The following is a 21,373-nucleotide window of genomic DNA, read 5'->3' on the forward strand; positions in this document are numbered from 1 at the left end:
AGCGCTGTTTACAATAGCTAGGACATGGAGGCAACCTAGATATCCATCAACAGATGAATGGATAAGTTCTGAGACATATATGCAAGGGAATATTACCCAGCCATAAAAAGGAATGCATTTGAGTCCGTTCTAATGAGATGGATGAACCTAGAGCCTATTTTCGGAGAAGGCAATGGCACCTCACTCCAGTACCCTTGCCTGGAAAATCCCATGGACGGGGAAGCGTGATGGCCTGCAGTCCATGGAGTCACAAAGAGTCCGACACGACTGAGCGACTTGACTTTCACTTTTCACTTTCATGCATTGGAGAAGGAAATGGCAACCCACTCCAGTGTTCTTGCTTGGAGAATCCCAAGGACGGGGGAGCCTGGTGGGCTGCCGTCTACAGGGTCGCACAGAGTCGGACACGACTGAAGCGACTTAGCAGCAGCAGCAGCAGAGCCTATTATACAGAATGAAGTTAGAAAAGGACACATCTCACATATTAATGCATATATATGGAATCTAGATATATAGTACTCATGATCCTACTTTTAAGGCAGCAAAGGAGACACAGACATAAAAAACAGACTTTTGGACACAGTGAGGGAAGAAGAGGGTGGCATGATTTGAAAGAGTAGCATTGAAACATATAAATTCCCATATGTAAAATAGGTAATCAGTGGGAGTTTGCTGTGTGACACAGGGAACCCAAAGCCATTGCTCTGTGATAACCTAGAGGGGTGCAATGGGGAGGCAAGTGGGAAGGAGGCTCAAGAGGGAAGGGACACATGTATGTATACCTATGGCTGATTCATGGCAGAAACCATCAAAATATTATAAAGTAATTATCCTCTAATTAAAAATTAAAAAGTCATAATTTAAAAGAACACATAATAAAAAGTACCTTCACATCCTTCCTGTGATAGAATATTGCCTCCCTCTCCCCCAGTAGTAATCTCTTAGTCACCAGAATTGGTAAATATTACCTTACTTGGTAAATGACTTTGTAGGTAGACTAATCAAGGATTTTGTATCTCCCCATAGGTGGACTCAGTGTAATGACAAGGATCCTCCTAAGGGAAATGAAGGAAGATTAGACAGATGAGAAAGCAAGGTGACTAAGGAAGCAGAGGTTTGAGTAATGTGACGGTAGGCCAAAGTGTGCCAGTAGCTTCTAGAAGCTCAAGATAAAAGCAATAAGTTTGCCCCTGGAGCCTCCAACAGGAACCAGCTGTGTTTCCAACTTTTAGCCCCATAAGACTAATTTCAGACTTCTTAACTCCAGAATTTTAGAGAATAAATTTCTGTTGTTTTAAGCCACAAAGGTTGTGGTAATTTGTTACACTGGCAACAGGAAATTAATACATACCCCTATATCCCACTGTATCCACACACCCCCCCCCCAAATTAACCACTAAGAATTTCTCATGTATCCTTCAGGGAATTTTCATTACATGTATCACCATATTCACATCATAAACAAATGAAATGATACTATATATATTATTTTCTATTTAGGTGGATTTGTATGTTTATTCAGATTTTTGTAGTCACAAAAATTTTTATCTTTTTATATGTCTTTGAATATATGACAGGCATATCTATAGAATGATTTTCTTAATGTAGAATTATTAGGTTATAGTTTATGATCAATAATCTGATAGCTTTAGTAGACCTTGAAAAATTGTCCTTCAGAAAGGTTGAACTAATTTATACAACCTCAGGGTTGTATAGGAATGCCATTTCTCCCCACCCTTACTGACACCATCAAGGTATTGATCTTGAAAGTGTAAGTTTTATAGTGGCTATAGTTTGAGCTCCTTAATTTAGTCCAAGAGTATTTCTTTGTGTCTATTGTCTTACAAATAAATAGACTGAATTAATTCCAGATTACATTTAGGGCATCTGTTGTGATCAAAGAAGCCCTGGGAAAATGGTTTTTCCTTGTTCTGGCATTTTCACTCACTGAACGTAGGACTCTGCGCAAAGTGCTTAACCCCAGTTGCTCACAAACCTACCTTCCTAGCAGCTTTACCTGGGGGTAAAACACACATTTCTAGTTCACTCGCCTTTACTTAATTGGAACTTTCTGGAGTGGAGAATAAAAAATCTGTTTTTTAACAAGCTCTTGATCAGATTTTTGTATCTCCACTAAGGAGCAGGCTCTTGACTGTATTTGAGAACAACTGCCTTAATATTTTGGAGAAGTCAATGGCACCCCACTCCAATACTCTTGCCTGGAAAATCCCATGGACGGAGGAGCCTGGTAGGCTGAAGTCCATGGGGTCGCTAAGAGTCGGACACGACTGAGCGACTTCACTTTGACTTTTCACTTTCGTGCATTGGAGGAGGAAATGGCAACCCACTCCAGTGTTCTTGCCTGGAGAATCCCAGGGATGGGGGAGCCTGGTGGGCTGTCGTCTATGGGGTCACACAGAGTTGGACACGACTGAAGCGACTTAGCAGCAGCAGCAGCAGCCTTAATATTTGAGTATTGAGCCTGAGTATTGTTTCCTTTTCTTAAATTCCTGCAATATAAGGTTGGCTTAACCTTCATGTTATAATGGGGCCTGGGTATTAGACATTCCCTTGAGTCTGCTTTCTATATGGAATCTTCAGTTGTCTTAGGATTTGAACGTAGCATACCATGTACACCACTATACTAATCTGGAACTTCGCTGACTGCTTTGATGCTATTAGAAGACTTAATTCAGTGCTTGCTTGTTTGTTGTGCTTGTTGATACTATTAACAGTCATTATCTTGCCATATTTGTGAATATTAGTGGTATGGGAGGAATTTGGTCAATCCAAAAATGGCCAAAATGGTGACCCAATTAACTTGTTTCTCTACGGGATTTCTCAGAGAACTGAACAGACAAAAAACAAAGTCTATTCTACTTTATTACCAACTTTAGGTCCAGACGCAAGAAGAACTCTCTCAACAGCTGACCTAGTAACCCTCTAACATGCTCACTAGAATAGTTAAATTGTCTGTTTCTTCTGTAAAACACACTTGCTGATGCTCTGGGCACAGCCAGACGTCACTGTCTAACACACACAAGCATTTTTGCTCCCACCAAGAGTCTATTATCTGCTTGTCAATTTAAAATCTTAAATGTTAACTGTTTTTATTACCAACATTGCATAATTTGCATAATGTTTCTATAAATTAGTGAAGTATAGATGGAGGGAAAACTCTGATTATTAAAACTAAGTTGAATGCTTTAAAAGTTTATTTGCTTTTGTCCAATACATTTTGCAAGGAATACCTCAAAGGGTGACTTAAGGCAGAAAGAGGAATGTAATATGTGCTCAAAAGAGTTCTAAATTTTTGTCAGTAGTCCATTCCTTAACCTAAGATTTTAAAATATTCTTCAATTTAGCCATCCTTTTGTCCATGAACATGCACTAGTACAACTAACATATTTAATTCAGAAATTCCCTGTCTTCATGTTGAGCTTGGTCCCCAAAGCTTAGAGAAAGAGAGGTTTTTTGTTGTTGTTATTACCAAAACTCCTCCCCAGAAACTCTGGATATCACCACACATCTTCAAATTCCCTTTGTAATGATTTTTCAAAATTTTAGGGGCACTCCCAAATACTTGTCAAATTTTTAAAAGCACAAGAAATTAAGAATCCATACTGATTGTGATTCTCACCCTCATGTCCTATGTAGCTTTTGTTACACAAGACAATCTCTTTGGCAAAAGTAGAAGAAAGTTTTATCCTAGTAAATGATTGTTATTTGGTTTGATAGGGAAGAATATGTACATGTGCAAAATAGATGTGTGCAGGGCCATATTTAAGGGTACGGAACCATTAAGTAGGAGCAATTGGTTTTTTCCCTCTGTTTTATGTAGTTTTTTGATCTATACACTGTGGGTCATATTAATAGCTGAGAAGCCTTATCAAATAGCTAACCTTTATTGACTGAGACCAGCTTGGTAATTAAGCTGAAAATATATTCCATCATCTCCATCCCTAATTAAGGAGTTTGGGTTAATGTCTGCAACAGCAGTATTTAACATATATGCCACATCAGTAGTAAATGAGGATCAAATCTGAATGCAGCTCACTGCATTCCCAGACCTGAGATGTCACAGGACAGAAAATATTAAGACTTATGTTGCTTATATTTATCTTTCTTGTTGGTATGGAGGAAGCTCTTGCTGGGTTGGAGGAAGCACAAGCTGGAATCAAGATTGCCAGGAGAAATATCAATAACCTCAGATATGCAGATGACACCACCCTTCTGGCAGAAAGTGAAGAGGAACTAAAAAGCCTCTTGATGAAAGTGAAAGAGGAGAGTGAACAAGTTGGCTTAAAGCTCAACATTCAGAAAACTAAGATCATGGCATCCAGTCCCATCACGTCATGGCAAATAGATGGGGAAACAGTGGAAACAGTGGCTGACTTTATTTTGGGGGGGCTCCAAAATCACTGCAGATGGTGACTGCAGCCATGAAATTAAAAGACGCTTACTCCTTGGAAGGAAAGTTATGACCAACTTAGACAGCATATTAAAAAGCAGAGACATTACTTTGTCAACAAAGGTCCATCTAGTCAAGGCTATGGTTTTTCCAGTGGTCATGTATGGATGTGAGAGTTGGACTATAAAGAAAGCTGAGCACTGAAGAATTGATGCTTTTGAACTGTGGTGTTGGAGAACACTCTTGAGAGTCCCTTGGACTGCAAGGAGATCCAACCAGTCCATCCTAAAGGAGATCAGTCCTGGGTGTTCATTGGAAGGACTGATTTTGAAGCTGAAACTCCAATACTTTGGCCACCTGATGCGAAGAGCTGACTCATTGGAAAAGACCCTGATGCTGGGAAAGATTGAGGGCAGGAGAAGGGGACGACAGAGGATGAGATGCTTGGATGGCATCACTGACTCAGTGGACATGAGGTTTGAGTGGACTCCAGGAGTTAGTGATGGACAGGGAGGCCTGGAGTGCTGCAGTTCATGGGGTCACAAAGAGTAGGATTCGACTAAGCGACTGAACTGAACTGTGGGTATATTATGGGTGTTTGTGTACACTTTACTCAATCTTCCACTGGGCAACTTGGTATTTCACACATATTCTAGGTGGGTTGAGTAGGAGCAGAGATTGTTTAATAGGAGGATTGATTATGTTGAATTAGCTCTGGTAAATTTGGCTTTCAAATACTTTTAGACAAATTTCCTTAAATTTTTCAATATGAGAATTATCATGCCTATGACCCAAACTCTATTTAGTGGCTTCTAAAATAGTCATATGAGACCTGTCAAAATGGGATCAACTTATGCTAAACCACACTATCTGTAGTCCAGAAATACTATAATGTATTCTCCAAACTGGCCTTCCCTAGTAGCTCAGCTGGTAAAGAATCTGCCTGCAATGCAGGAGACCCCAGTTTGATTCCTGGGTCAAGAAGATCCCCTGAAGAAGGGATAGGCTACCCACTCTAGTATTCTCGGGCTTTCCTTGTAGCTCAGGTGGTAAAGAATCTGCCCATAATGCGAGAGACCTGGGTTTGATCCCTGGATTGGGAAGATGGCCTGGAAGAGGGCATGACATCCCACTCCAGTATTCTTGTCTGGAGAATCCTTATGGACAGAGGAGCCTGGTGGGCTACAGTCCATCGGGTTGCAAAGAGTCAGAGATGACTGAATGACTAAGCACAGAACAACACATTCTCCAAATTGTAGTGGTGAAAGAAGCATACCAAAAAATATTTATCAAAAGATTCCACTGTTCTATGCACTCTTAGAAGATAGGTTGCTTCTGAAAAGGCACAGAGGATGAAACAAGGCAAGTTCCCTATAACAAAGGGACCAGTGTTTGGACTTCCCTGGTGGTCCAGTGGTTAAGAATCCACCTGCCAATGAAGGAGACATGGGTTTGATCTCTTCCGGGAAGGTTCCACATGTTTTGGGGTAACTAAGCCCATGCACAATTATTGAGCCCATGCTCTGCAATAAGAGAAGCTACCAGATGAGAAGCCGACACACCACGATGAGAAAGTAGATCCTGCTCGCTGCAACTAGAGAAAGCCCGCATGCAACAACAAAGACCCAGCACAGCCAAAAGTAAATAAATTTGATAAAAGAAGGGAACCAGTGTTTGTTGCCACAATTTTATCTCCTAGGTCACTGAGTAACTTTGGGCTTTCTTTCATACAAAGCAGAAGTCTACTTTTTTTTCTGTAATTCACTGTGTGTGTGTGTGTGTGTGTGTGTATTTATATATAATATATTTGTTGTCCTGTCACTAAGTCATGTCTAACTCCTTGCGAGCCCATAGTCTGCAGCACACCAGGCTTCCCTGTCCTTCATTAGCTCCCAGAGTTTACTCAAATGCATGTCCTTTGAGTCAGTGATATCATCCAGTCTCTGATATCATCTGATATCATCCATCCTCTGTTCCCTTCTTTTCCTGCCTTCAGTCTTTCCCAGCATCAGGGTCTTGTCCAATGACAGTTGATGTTTTCCATCCTCTACCTTTCTATCACACTAACTTGATGCCATCTTCCTCTGGAACTGCTCCTGCCTTCTCTCCTTGGCACTGAGCATGTTGAATAGTTTCTTTGTGTGTCTCAACTAAGTCAGTTCCCTCAGTACAAAGAATACTAGCACCTTCTAAAAGGGAGTGCGGCACTCTGCAAAGACTATCCAAGAAATCTGTTAATAAGTGAGGGTAAGAATCTAAAGTTGGACTCGTCAACAGCACACAAAGCAACACTGCAATCATGCAGAGATGGCCACCATTGCCTCAGTGGGAGGAAAAAATAAATAAATAAAAGGGAGTCTGGCTCTATATTTCAGCTCTTCAGGGAATGACTATAAACTCTGTCTCTTGTCCACAGATTAATATTTTATATTATTATTTTCATTCTTTTAAAAATTCCACTTATTTTGTTCCTTGGAACTTGAGATGGCTTTCATGAGTTAAATATGAGCTAAAGATAAAGACAGTATATTTTTGTAAGATGAGAGGAGTATTTATTTGGGGCCCTAATATGATCAGCACACTGTTCCTTGTAAAAGGAGAAAAATTTTTCCTTGCATGAAGGAATACCTTTTGAAAAGAGAAATTAAAACAGCAGGAAAGAGTACAACACAGGCACCTATGTACACACGAGGACATACATACGTGCCTATGTCTCTGTGTGTATTTTCTTTTAGGGAGAGAAGGAGTTGGGAAAATTTTCCAGGGATAATTTCTTGATTGTGATAAATTCATTTTTTCCTCCAAGTGACATAATGAAATTCTAGTTTCTATGAACCTCACTCAGTAGATATTTACTGAGCACCTGTTACTTTGCTCCAGCCATTTGTGATGCACAAATGCCAGGCACTCTCATTCTGATAATGGGTCTACATTTACTTCACTTGAGTGTAAGAAACTGGTGCACAAAACCTTTTACTTGTCTCCTCTGTGCCAAGTGAGCTAGTGCTACCTTCAAGGAGATTGTTGGAAGAGGTCAGCAGCCAGACCCAACAGGTCAGTTCTGCTGGATCCCTAATCAGGCATCAGAAGGCTATCTTCAGCTCTCCCCATCCGTAGGAAACTGATCCTGAAGGCTTGTGCCTTTGCTCCTATCACAGAATCGATCATCAAGACCTGTGTCACTTGGCCCCATCATTAAAGTCATGGGATGTCTGCTGTACCAGTTGGAGAGGTTGCTGAAAATAATGATTTGCAGTAGCCAAGCTTTTGGAGTCACTTCCTCCAAAGCCAGTTGACAAAGTCAAGTTCTTTTATTTTCAAATATGTGTCTATGGGATATATATGTGTGTGTATGCATATATATACACACACACACACACAGACAATGCCACTCTCAATTCATTCCCACCCTCTCCTTACTCCACTGTGTCCACAAATCCATTTTCTATGTCTGTGTCTGTACTCCTGCAAATAAGTTCACCAATACCATTTTTCTAGATTCCATGTATATGGAATGTGTTAATATGTTTGCATTAATATGTTTGTTTTTCTCTTTATGACTTAGTTATTCTGTATAATGTACTCTAGGTTCAGAGCCTGTTATCTTGAGATGTTCTCTTCAATTCTACCTAACTCACCAGTGTGTGAAGCTTTTCCTATAAAAGTGAAAAACTATAGTTCTTTAGAGGTATATATAGTTTATACATATATATATAGTTTATTAATATATTTATAGTCAAACCCCAAAAGGCGATATCGGATGCCCTCTTGTTTTTGTATCTTGATTTTTTTTTTTTTTTTACTTATGATGCTGCACAGACCCTTATAGGGATTTTAAAACCATGTAGTTGATGGTTATATCTTTTTAACTAAGCAGAGTGGGATGTTGTATATACAAGGAGTTGCTAAAATCCAGTATTTATATTTGGATCCTTATCCAGTTGTTCCATGTTTCAGAGCTGTTATGTGCAGTTGTCACACAGTTTCTAGATCAATAGAGGGCTCTTTAAAAGCTTGATCACTCTGACTAGGCTGTAAGTACTCCTTTCTCCCAGTTCATCAAGTGCCCTGTCTCCTTCCATCGCCTTCATGAAATCCTTTCCATCTTCTTAGGCCATGTTGATGTTTCCCTACTCTGAATTCCATTACCATTTATTGCTATCAACATTTGACATTCGTATTTTTACTGCTTTAAATATAATAACTAGACTGTTACATACTGTAAATACTAGATGGTTTCTCTTGTAAATTCAAGAGAAAGAGCTGCAATTATGTTTTCTTTGTATCATCCATATTGCCAAGCACTGTGATAGGTTCACATATGCATGAAAGTAAGTTGCTAGGTGAACCAACAAATTAATACTTGAATCATAATATGATGAGAACTGGCAAAACATTTTCTCAGATTTTATTGAAGATGAAACTTTACATCTGGGCTAAATTAAAACCAAAGATATGACTCTTGACAAGAAATTTTGAAATGCTGAAATTTCTTATCAGAACAAATTATAGTTTACCTAGAATCTTAGAGATATTTAATTCATTTGATGACTGTGTTAGAGTTCTCTAAAGAAACAGTACCAATAATATATATATAGATAGATAGATAGATAGATAGATAGATTTATTACAAGGAATTGGTTCAGGCAATTATAGAGGTTGGAAGTCTCAAGATCTGGTTTCTGTGAGCTGGGAGACCAAGGAAAACCAGTGGTGTAGTTCAGTGTGGGTCTGAAAGCCAGGAAGTCAGGAGTATCAGGGGTAGGAATAGATCTATGTCTCATCTCAAGCAATTAGACAGAAAGGGCTAACTTGTTCCTCCAACTTTTTCTGCTATTCAGGCCCTCAACACATTGGGTGATGTCCACTCCATGGAAGAGGGCAAACCACTTTATCAGATCCAACAATTCAAATGCTAATTTCACCAGAAATACCCTCACAGACACACCTACAAACATTTGTTAGCCAAATATCTGGGCACCCCGTGATCCAGTCAGATTGACAGCGAAAATCACCAGTATAGTACCGGATAAACTTGAAACCATGTATGTTAGCAACTTGTCCAAGGTGACTTAGCTGGAGAATCATGACCCAGGTCATTTGTCTTAGGAGGAGTCCAATATTTGGGGGATTTAGCAAACAGTATGGGCAATCTAATGAGTCTTGCCTGTGGGTGGGTTGCAGGCATACACTATAGACAACATTCTCTCAGATACCACTCTAACATCAGCAAGCTTAGAGGTGAATTTTTGATCTATTAATATTCTAACGGTTAGTTCTCTCTCTGTCTACTTTTGAAAAGTGGAAATTTTCTTTAAATTTAGGTCTCGTCACTCTTCACAGATGAGAGAAATTTACTGTTATTCTCAGGGCATTCCATTTCTGCTGGAAGCTTCAGAAATGTCATAGGATGTTCGAGACATTTTAAAAGGAGACATTGACAAATGGAAGTACATCCAAAAGAAGGTGACCAGACTGGTGAAATGTCTGGAAGCATGTCATGTGAGGAATGTGTCTGTCATTTTGTGTTTGGAAAGTAGTGATGTTGAGTCAGAAAGATGCTCCAGTTCCCTGCAGGGCGATGACAACTTCCTTCAATTATCTGAAGACCTGCCATGTGAAACTCGAATTCTATATTTTCTGAATAGTTCCAGAGGGCAGAATTTGGACCAGTGTATGGCAGGTACAAGGACAATAATTTGAGTTGTTGTTTCAACTCCTTTTTTTCATACCATTGGAGCTGTACTGGGGAACCTTGTCAGCAAAAGCGAGTATCCCAATATTAAATGGGAGAAAGCCGGGATGACCCGAGTTACTTCTGACTTCAAGACTGTGTGGTTATCTGTCTCTAAGTTGTATCCAAATTATGACATCCAAACCTCATTCAGTTCTCTCGCTCATCTCACTCAAATGAAGAGCATTTTAGGAGACATGATGCATTAGAAGCCATAGCTGACACCAGGAGGCTTCCCTGGTGGCTCAGATGGTAAAGAATCTTCCTGCAATGCAGGAGACCAGGGATCAATCCCTGGATCAGGGACATCCCCTGGAGAATGGAATAGCTACCTGTTACAGTATTCTTGTCTGGAGAATCCCATGGAGCCTAGTGATTAATTGCTGAGGATGTAGATAGAATAGAGCCTGTTATCTTTTCTAAAAATATATATTTTTTAATAGGAGGATAATTGCTTTACAATATTGTGTTGACTTCTGCTGCACAACACTGTGAATCAGCTATAAGTATACATGTATCTCCTCCCTCTAGAGCCTTCCACCCACCTGACCATCATCCCAGCCTTCATCACAGAGCACCAGGCTGAGCTCCCTGTGCTATGCAGCAGCTTCCCAGTAGCTCTCTCTTTTACACATGATCGTGTATATGTCAGTCCCACTCTGTCAACTTGTCCTACCCTCTCCTTCCCCCATTGTGTCCACAAGTTTGTTTTCTATGTCTCCCTCTCTATTCCTGCCCTGTGAATAGATTCATCAGTACCATTTTTCTAGATTATATACATATGCATTAATATATGATCATTGCTTTTCTCTTTCTGACGTCTGTATAATATACTCTAGGTTGGGAGCCTGTTATCCTGAGATGTTTTCTTCCATTCTACTTAACTCACCAGTGTGTGAACCTTTTCCTATAACAGTGAAACAGTATAGCTCTTTAGGCGGCTGTCTGCATTGATCTACACGAAGGAAGGAGAATGTATTTAAAATAAATCCTTGTCCCCTCAATCTTTGTAGGTCAACAGTAGATATTCAGAGCAGCTTATATAAAACAAGTGTAATTTAATGAAATACAGCTTTGAAAGTGTTAGAGAATGAATCAAACTGTAAAATGTGCCAGAGGTTTTAAAGTAAAATCATATTTCAAATCGTACTGAAATAATGTTCACTGTGAGGCAACATATATAAAGCAATATTCTTTCACTTCTCACCTTCATTAGAATAGAAGGTACATATTTAACAATTAATTTGAGATTTGAATGTGACTCAAACTACCATTCCAGTTATAGTTCGTCTTTTATCCTTTTTTTTTTAAATTTCACTTAAGCTGCAGTCAAAGCTCATATGTAGGTTTAATACAGATTTCACTGAACACACAAGTTCCATGATGGAACTCATTTTATTAGACCCTGCACTCAATACAAACATCAATTGCAGAGGGTCACGCTGCATCTTTCTAGCTGTCACACCAATATCTTGCTAAATGCCATCTGCAAGGTCTCAGATTCTGTATTTATACTGGAACTCATTTAGTTTGATCCGAGAGCTATTTCCAAAATGCCTGCGGTATACAGAAAAGCACTTTATCGATAGTCCATTGCTGTGGAGATAGAAACAGCAGTGAAATTCTCTATGGTATAGATGTTTAGATAAATGATGATAATAAATTTAAAGAGAAGCAATTCTAAGAAAAGTTCTATTATAGTAAATGAACCTACCTGTCCTAAACTTGTGTAGCTCTAAGGAGATTTGGATACTTCAAAACTCTTAGGTTTTGAAATGTAAAGCTGATATTGTTGTTGTTTAGTCACCAAGTTGTGTCCACCTCTTTTGAGACCCCACGGACTATAGTCCATCAGGCTTCTCTATCAGTGAGGTTTCCCAGGCAAGAATACTGGATTGGGTTACCGTTTCCTTCTTTGGGGGATCTTCCTGATGCAGGTATCGAACCCACGTTCCCTGCATTGGCAGGAGGATTCTTTACCACTGAGCCACCAGGGGAACCCATTGGAAGCTGGTTAATTCTTCTTACTTGATGTATCTGTAAACTTAGGAAGCTACTACCAGATGATAGAATTATCTTGGCAGAGTTCCATGGACTAGGTAAAAATCTTTCTCAAACTGCACCTGATAGATCTCTATAACCTCTGATAGGCATGAACTCTCACTCTGACACCTCACTATCTTTTCAGGTGAAGAATAGCACAAGTCTGTATTCAGAGAAAGGAAAATAAAGTATTTCAAAAAGTGATTAATCATTCAGTTCGATGTCAAAAACATTGTGTGCGGTGTGGACTCCGGGTAAAAGATGGAAACCTGGTTTCCACCGTTTATCAGCTTAACCAAAGACTCAAGGCAGTTACAACATCTCTGTGTTTCAGGAGTCTCACTTCACAGATTTACTTTAAGAATGAAATTGCTCACAGTGGTGAAGATCTTTGAAGTTTGCAAAGCACGTCTGCATTATGCATTTGCAGAAATGAATCTGAAAAGGTCAAAGATAGTTGAAGTCTTTGAGCCCAGACTTAGGAGTTTGAAATAGGCTTCATTTTCCCCTTTTATTCTGCAGAGAACGGGGAGCCTTAAAAACATTTTGGGAAAGGATTGACAGGATTCTGGCTTTGATTTAGAGAACTTAATCTGGTGAAATTGGCTGAGGATTTGATACAGGGAAAGAGAGAAACACTATTGTTGAGGCAATTGACTCAGCTAAAAATCGGATACAGTAATAAAGGTGAGGAGGTGGGAGCTGTAATCCTTTGGCATTATGGATTAAAGGATGGCAGCAACATCCTTTGTTTCTTCAGAAAAGTCCATCTGCCTTCTTTCAAATTGTAGATTATAGAAGAACATCAAGGCCTGACATATGAGTTTGGACATTAAAAATACATAATAGGAAAATTAATAGAAGAATATTGGTTAGGAACTATGGAAGCATTTGAGGAGTATGTAGATTGAACAGTTAAGTGGCTGAAATCTAAGAGGCCTGTTGTTCAGTCACTCAGTTGGTCTGACTTTGTGACCCCATGGACTGCAGCACGCCAGGCTTCCCTGTCCTTCACCATCTCTTGAAGCCTACTAAAACTCATGTCCATTGAGTTGGTGATACCATCCAACCATCTCATCCTCTGTTATCCATTTCTGCTAATCTATTCTCCTATCCATTTCTCCTAAGAGCTAATATATCAGCTCTTCACATCAGGTGGCCAAAGAAGCCTGTTAGGAGGTGGTCAGAAATTCTACTGTTAACCCAAGGATATTAAAATTCTTGGATTCTTCCTCCTAACAGTACTTTCTCCTAGATATTGAACCTTACTCCACCCCAACAACACATTTATATATACAATTTTTTTTCCTACTCTTTGAAGTTTATCTAAACAATTGCTATTTTTATCCCTGTACTTGGGTACACCAGGAATTTCCTGAATGATTCCACAACTGCTTTCAAAGGAATAACTTCTGAATAATTGATTTGGAAATAAAATCAGAATCATGGTGCCCAGTATTATGGAGGCGCTGATCTGCTTCTTTACAAAGAGTTTGTTGAAGAAAGCATTTGAAGATACAGGCAAAGAAGATGAGAGGCTGGCTCTCAGAACTAATGAAGAAAATGAAAACTGGCCAGTTCTTAAACTTATTTTAGAAATGAGCCTTATTACTGTATCAGGCAGAGACCATGCCTTTTCTATGTTAGAAGTTTTTGATTTGGTAGTGAATGTAAGAGAAACCATTATAACTTACACTTATTATAATATCAACTCTTTGGAACTTTAAGAGAACCTCACGTGAAATCATTGGCAGTACATCATCTTTCAAACTGCTGCTGCCGCTGCTAAGTCACTTCAGTTATGTCCAACTCTGCACGACCCCATAGATGGCAGCCCACCAGGCTCCTCCATCCCTGGGATTCTCCAGGGAAGAATACTGGAGTGGGTTGCCATTTCCTTCACCAATGCATGCATGCATGCATGCTAAGTCACTTCAGTCATGTCCGACTCTATGCGACCCTATGGACAGCAACCCACCAGGCTCCTCCGTCCACAAGATTCTCTAGGCAAGAATAGTGGAGTGGGTTGCCATTTCCTTCTCCAATTTTTCAAACTAGATATGAATAATTTATTATTGATATTAAAATTATGTTTTGGAAGTACTCCTATTAAAGTTTTTCCAAAATACAATACTCATAATTTCAAAAAAATTACCTCATATGGTTATATGTGTGTGCATGTGTATGTGTGTATGAGTGTATGATTCCATAGGTAAAATATGCTTCAATAATGGTACTTAAAATGGGAGAAATGGTGATTGTAGGTATACCCAATAATCGCTATTTCTTTAGTGGAATTTGGAGACCTGCTTATGGAATATATTGCTACTTGGAAATTAGCTGAAAAGGTCAGAAATAAGCATATCCTTGTTATATGTATACACGACTATTGAATTTCTATCTTTCAATATCTAGTTATGTTTCTTCATCCCTTCAACAGTGATAAAATCATACTTTTAGGAAGTCATCATAAGTAATAAATTAATGTTTAGCAATGAAAAAATCTCTTGCTAAGCTTTGGAGATGAGGACTAGAATCAGTATTCTGTAAAGTTTATAATGACTTTTCCTGTGCTCTTGCAAATACTTCTTATTTTAATGTAAACATTTTCTTTTAATAAAGCATGTAATATAGAGGTTGAGTCCTATGTTTACTACTGCAATACTATTGGCTGCTAAAATATTTTCCATCAGGGAAGATATTTACTTGATTCTTCAAAAAATATCAATTTTTACTTTATTATAAGAATAAAATCTAACATACTTAAATTTGAATCTCAGTTTTACTACTTTTAGGTCATATGATCTTGAACTAATTTCTGTATCTTAAAAACTCAACATAGTAATAGCTTATTTTAAAGAGGATTAAGTGAATCAATACATGTAAAACATTAGAATGGTACATGGCTATTGCGTGCACTCTAAGTCTCTTCAGTCATGTCCAAATCTCTGTGATCCTCTGGACTGTACCCTGCTAGGCTCTTCTGTCCATGGGATTCTCTGTGCAAGAATACTGGACTAGATTGCCATGCCCTTCTACAAGGGATCTTCCCAACCCAGAGGTAGAACCCAGGTCTCCTGGATTTCGGGCAGATTTTTTACCATCTGAGCCACTAGTAAATACCTAAAAATTATAACTGTGATTATTAACATTACTTAATAAATTTATGAATTAAATAAGATATCACATTTTTATATGAAATTATATAAACACATATACCTAGCATGGTGTACTACAGGGCTAAATTAATGGTAGCTAAAATCTGTAAGATAAAAATATTGGAAATATAGAAAAAAGTAGAGTAGAAAGTAAAAATTATTAATACTAAAAACTTCTGTTCAGTTCAGTCACTCAGTTGTGTCCAACTCTTTGCGACCCCATGAATTGCAGCACACCAGGCCTCTCTGTCCATCACCAACTCCCTGAGTTCACCCAGACTCACGTCCATTGAGTCAGTGATGCCATCCAGCCAGCTCATCCTCTGTCGTCCCTTTCTCCTCCTGCCCCCAATCCCTCCCAGCATCAGAGACTTTTCCAATGAGTCAACTCCTTGCATGAGGTGGCCAAAGTACTGGAGATTCCGCTTTAGCATCATTCCTTCCATAGAACACCCAGGACTGATCTTCTTTAGAATGGACTGGTTGGATCTCCTTGCAGTCCAAGAGACTCTCAAGAGTCTTCTCCAACACCACAGTTCAAAAGCATCAATTCTTTGGTGCTCAGCCTTCTTCACAGTCCAACTCTCACATCCATACGTGACCACTGGAAAAACCATAGCCTTGACTAGATGGACCTTTGTTGGCAAAGTAATGTCTCTGCTTTTCAATATGCTATCTAGGTTGGTCATAACTTTCCTTCCAAGGAGTAAGCGTCTTTTAATTTCATGGCTGCAGTCACCATCTGCAGTGATTTTGGAGCCCCAAAAAATAAAGTCTGACACTTTCCACTATTTCCCCATCTAAAATCTTAACCAGTGACAAAAAGGCAGTATTTTATTTATTTTGTTATATATTGTTGAATTCAAGGGAGCCTGCACTAGGTGAGATCACATTTTTCAAAGCAAGGAAAATGTTTATTTATTCATAATTATTAATAAATTACAAAATAAAGTAGAAATATGTGAAGTTTGCTATATGCTTATTTAATATTGTTAAGCTCACAGTAATGGCACTTTTTAAAAAAGGAAAATGTAAATTTAAAACCCATTATTAGTAGTTATGGGTTTCCTTGGTAGCTCAAATGATAAAGAATCTGCCTGCAATGCAGGAGACATGGGTTCATCCATGGGCAGGAAGATCCCCTGGAGAAGGGAATGGCTGCTCACTCTAGTATTCTTGCCTGGAAAATTCCATGGACAGAGGAGCTTGGAAGGCTACAGTCCATGGGCTCCCAAATAATTGGGTATGATTGAGCAACTAACACTTTCACTTTTCACTTTCATTTATTTTGTAATATTTTTGCACATGGATAGTATACACACATATATACACAACTTGAATTTTAAATCATTTGGAGCTATCATCTGAATCTGACCCAATATGTAGTCAGTGGATGAGCACCATCAGCATAACCTAAGCCTGTGATAAATATTGACTCTTGAGTGTCCAACTCTCACATCTATACATGACTACTGGAAAAACCATAGCCTTGACCAAACGGACCTTTGTTGGCAAAGTAATGTCTCTGCTTTTGAATATGCTGTCTAGGTTGGTGGTAACTTTCCTTCCAAGGAGTAAATAAGCATCTTTTAATTTCATGGCTGCAGTCACCATCTGCAGTGATTTTGGAGCCCCAAAAAATAAAGTCTGACACTGTTTCCACTGTTTCCCCATCTATTCGCCATGAAGGGATGGGACTAGATGCCATGATCTTATTTTTCTGAATGTTGAGCTTTAGGCCAACTTTTTCACTCTCCTCTTTCACTTTCATCAAGAGGCTTTTTAGTTCCTCCTCTTTGCTTTCTGACATAAGGGTGGTGTCATCTGCATATCTGAGGTTTTTGATATTTCTCCTGGTAATCTTGATTCCAGCTTGTGGTCCCTCCAGCCCAGCGTTTCTCATGATGTACTCTGCATGTAAGTTAAATAAGCAGGGTAACAATATACAACCTTGACATACTTCTTTTCCTATTTGGAACCAGTCTATTGTTCCATGTCCAGTTCTAACTGTTGCTTCCTGACCTGCATACAGGTCATACAGGGAAAGGGTCAAATCCTACTTTATTGACTATTAGCAGTGACTCTTTATTAATTTACTAAATCTGAGCCTGAGTTCTCTCATCTTTAAAATATAGAGAGGTTAATGTTACCTACCTTATAGGGCTGTTGTAAATATTAAATTTACAACAATTTACAATTTAAAGAGTTTTGCCAAGAAAATGCACTGGTCATAACAAACACCCTCTTCCAAAAACACAAGAGAAGACTCTATACATGGACATCACCAGATGGTCAACACCGAAATCAGATTGATTATATTCTTTGCAGCCAAAGATGGAGAAGGTCTATACAGTCAGCAAAAACAAGACCAGGAGCTGACTGTGGCTCAGACCATGAACTCCTTATTGCCAAATTCAGACTGAAATTGAAGAAAGTAGGGAAAACCACTAGACCATTCAGGTATGACCTAAATCAAATCCCTTATGGTTATACAGTGGAAGTGAGAAATAGATTTAAGGGCCTAGATCTGATAGATAGAGTGCCTGATGAACTATGGAATGAGGTTCATGACATTGTACAGGAGACAGGGATCAAGACCATCCCCATGGAAAAGAAAAGCAAAATGGCTGTCTGGGGAGGCCTTACAAATAGCTGTGAAAAGAAGAGAAGTGAAAAGCAAAGGAGAAAAGGAAAGATATAAACATCTGAATGCAGAGTTCCAAAGAATAGCAAGAAGAGATAAGAAAGCCTTCTTCAGCAATCAATGCAAAGAAATAAAGGAAAACAACAGAATGGGAAAGACTAGAGATCTCTTCAAGAAAATCAGAGATATCAAAGTAACATTTCATGCAAAGATGGGCTCGATAAAGGACAGAAATGGTATGGACCTAACAGAAGCAGAAGATATTAATAAGAAATGGCAATAATACACAGAAGAACTGTACAAAAAAGATCTTCACGACCCAGATAATCACGATGGTGTGATCACTGACCTAGAGCCAGACATCCTGGAATGTGAAGTCAAGTGGGCCTTAGAACGCATCACTACGAACAAAGCTAGTGGAGGTGATAGAATTCCAGTTGAGCTATTCCAAATCCTGAAAGATGATGCTGTGAAAGTGCTGCACTCAATATGCCAGCACATTTGGAAAACTCAGCAGTGGCCACAGGACTAGAAAAGGTCAGTTTTCATTCCAATCCCAAAGAAAGGCAATGCCAAAGAATGCTCAAACTACCACACAATTGCACTCATCTCACACGCTAGTAAAGTAATGCTCCAAATTCTCCAAGCCAGGCTTCAGCAATATGTGAACCGTGAACTTCCTGATGTTCAAGCTGGTTTTAGAAAAGGCAGAGAAACCAGAGATCAAATTGCCAACATCCGCTGGATCATGGAAAAAGCAAGAGAGTTCCAGAAAAACATCTCTTTCTGCTTTCTTGACTATGCCAAAGCCTTTGACTGTGTGGATCACAAGAAACTGTGGAAAATTCTGAAAGAGATGGGAATACCAGACCACCTGATTTGCCTCTTGAGAAATTTGTATGCAGGTCAGGAAGCAACAGTTAGAACTGGACATGGAACAACAGACTGGTTCCAAATAGGAAAAGGAGTGCGTCAAGGCTGTATATTGTCACCCTGTTTATTTAACTTCTATGCAGAGTACATCATGAGAAATGCTGGGCTGGAAGAAGCCCAAGCTGGAATCAAGATTGCCAGGGGAAATATCAATAACCTCAGATATGCGGATGACACCACCCTTATGGCAGAAAGTGAAGAGGAACTAAAAAGCCTCTTGATGAAGGTAAAAGTGGAGAGTGAAAAAGTTGGCTTAAAGCTCAACATTCAGAAATGAGGATCATGGCATCCGGTCCCATCACTTTATGGGAAATAGATGGGGAAACAGTGGAAACAGTGTCAGACTTTATTTTTCTGGGCTCCAAAATCACTACAGATGGTGACTGCAGCCATGAAATTAAAAGATGCTTACTCCTTGGACGGAAAGTTATGACCAACCTAGATAGCATATTCAAAAGCAGAGACATTACTTTACCAACAAAGGTTTGTCTAGTCAAGGCTATGGTTTTTCCTGTGGTCATGTATGGATATGAGAGTTGGACTGTGAAGAAGGCTGAGCACCGAATAATTGATGCTTTTGAACTGTGGTGTTGGAGAAAACTCTTGAGAGTCCCTGGGACTGCAAGGAGATCCAACCAGTCCATTCTAAAGGAGATCAGCCCTGGGATTTCTTTGGAAGGAATGATGCTAAAGCTGAATCTCCAGTACTTTGGCCACCTCATGCAAGGAGTTGACTCATTGGAAAAGACTCTGATGCTGGGAGGGTTTGGGGGCAAGAGGAGAAGGGGACGACAGAGGATGAGATGGCTGGATGGCATCACTGACTCGATGGACATGAGTCTAAGTGAACTCCGGGAGTTGGTGATGGACAGGGAGGCCTGGCGTGCTGTGATTCGTGGGGTTGCAAAGAGTCGGATACGACTGAGCGACTTATCTGATCTGAAATATTAAATTAGACAATTCCTATAAACTGATAAATGGAATTCCTGATACATTGTAAGCAAAAAAATTGTAATCATCACCATTATGCTATGATATGACTATTATTATTGGTCAAAAAAGTCACAATATCAAAGAGACAATGGTATAAAATATGAGTTAGAAGACCAGTGATTAATTATTTTAAGAAACAGTTCATCTCATTACACTTATTTTTGAGTTAATAAACACTACCCTAGGATAGCATTTACTGTTTTTTTTTTTTTTTTGTCAACTAATCTTTCTTTTCTTTATCCTTCTGTGTTTTTGTGGATTGCAGAGTAGAGTTGAGCAGAGTTGGGAAGTAGCATTAGGACAATGGGAAAGACATTCTGAATCTAAAAAGAACATTTTATTTCCCTTTTTCAAATGTATAGTTACTCCAAAAGTAAATTCACACTTAGAATTCATTGTATTTAAATTTCCTGTATAAATATATAGTAATTATTTTTGATAATAGATTTTTAGTTTCATTCAATAATTATTAAATACTGAAACTATACAGAATAATCTGTGTCTTGCATGTTGACCTCATTGTCAAATTTTATCCTTTGAAATGTCAGGTTTATTGGCATAGCAAAAAATACTTTCTCCTTCAGGTTTATTTTCTTCTTCTTTTCAGACAAGTGCATTATAACAAAATACCATTTTGCCTCTGAAGTGGAAGATTGAAAATCTTCAAATATATTAATTATTTGAACATAAGTTTCCTTCTTTCAACTATTTAACAAAAAAAAAAAAAGAAAGAATTTAATGAATGGCTAGATGATAGATACTTTGTCCTGTTCTGAGAATTCCAGGGTAAAGCATGATACTATTTTTGCTTTCAGGATGCAAAACACCAAACATGTGAAAAGGTTAATCCCTATTGTGTTTCTTTAAATGTTTTATAAAACATGCTATGTAAATTTGAATTATTATTCTGGCCACTAACATATGGAAATCCTTCCAGAAGCAAATATTATTTTTCTTTTTGCATGTTTTGGCAGCCTTGAAGCAAGGTTATGAAAGAGACTTAGAGCACTATACTAAAAACACCCCAGCATGAGGAGATCAACGAGTCAAACTGGTAAGTGACAGAGATGGTTCATGGGTGTCTCTTTTATGCATTATTAAGTCTGTTCATGCCATTTCTTACACAAAATATCCTCAGAGCTTATAAATAAAAATGAGAATGCTTCTAAAATATTGCCTATGAAATTTATTCTCATTACTTAGAATACCTTAGGGAGATGGTATTAGGTGGGAAAAGTCACCAATTCCGTTATAGACAGACAGGGATTTAAAGTAGCTTTGTGACTTTGTGAAAGTTCCTTAATTCTTTCAGTCTTATTTTCTAATTTTAAAATGTAGATTATGGTTGTTTCCTTGTTGTATTTTCCTACAAATTAAGTAAGAAATTGCCTATGAACAGTTGAGCATTTCCTTAGCAAAGAAGAGGAGATAAAAGATATGACTAATATTTATTGAAT

The 21,373-nt window shown here is 38.6% G+C and overlaps 1 protein-coding gene across 11 annotated transcripts in view; it reads left to right on the top strand.

Annotated features, from left to right (window-relative positions):
* LINGO2 (leucine rich repeat and Ig domain containing 2) overlaps positions 1-21,373 on the top strand; it is a 1,453,939-nt gene that overhangs the window by 824,934 nt on the left and 607,632 nt on the right. For 10 of the 11 annotated variants that reach the window (XM_059889349.1, XM_059889352.1, XM_059889347.1 and 7 more), the window contains one exon: positions 20,891-20,970. The exons of the other annotated variant lie outside the window; for it this stretch is intronic. The gene's annotated coding sequence lies outside the window, so the exon portion shown is untranslated. The remainder of the gene's footprint in view (positions 1-20,890; positions 20,971-21,373) is intronic. 11 annotated transcript variants of the gene reach the window in all.

Source organism: Bos taurus, chromosome 8 (genome assembly GCF_002263795.3).
Source record: "Bos taurus isolate L1 Dominette 01449 registration number 42190680 breed Hereford chromosome 8, ARS-UCD2.0, whole genome shotgun sequence".
NCBI lineage: Eukaryota > Metazoa > Chordata > Mammalia > Artiodactyla > Bovidae > Bos > Bos taurus.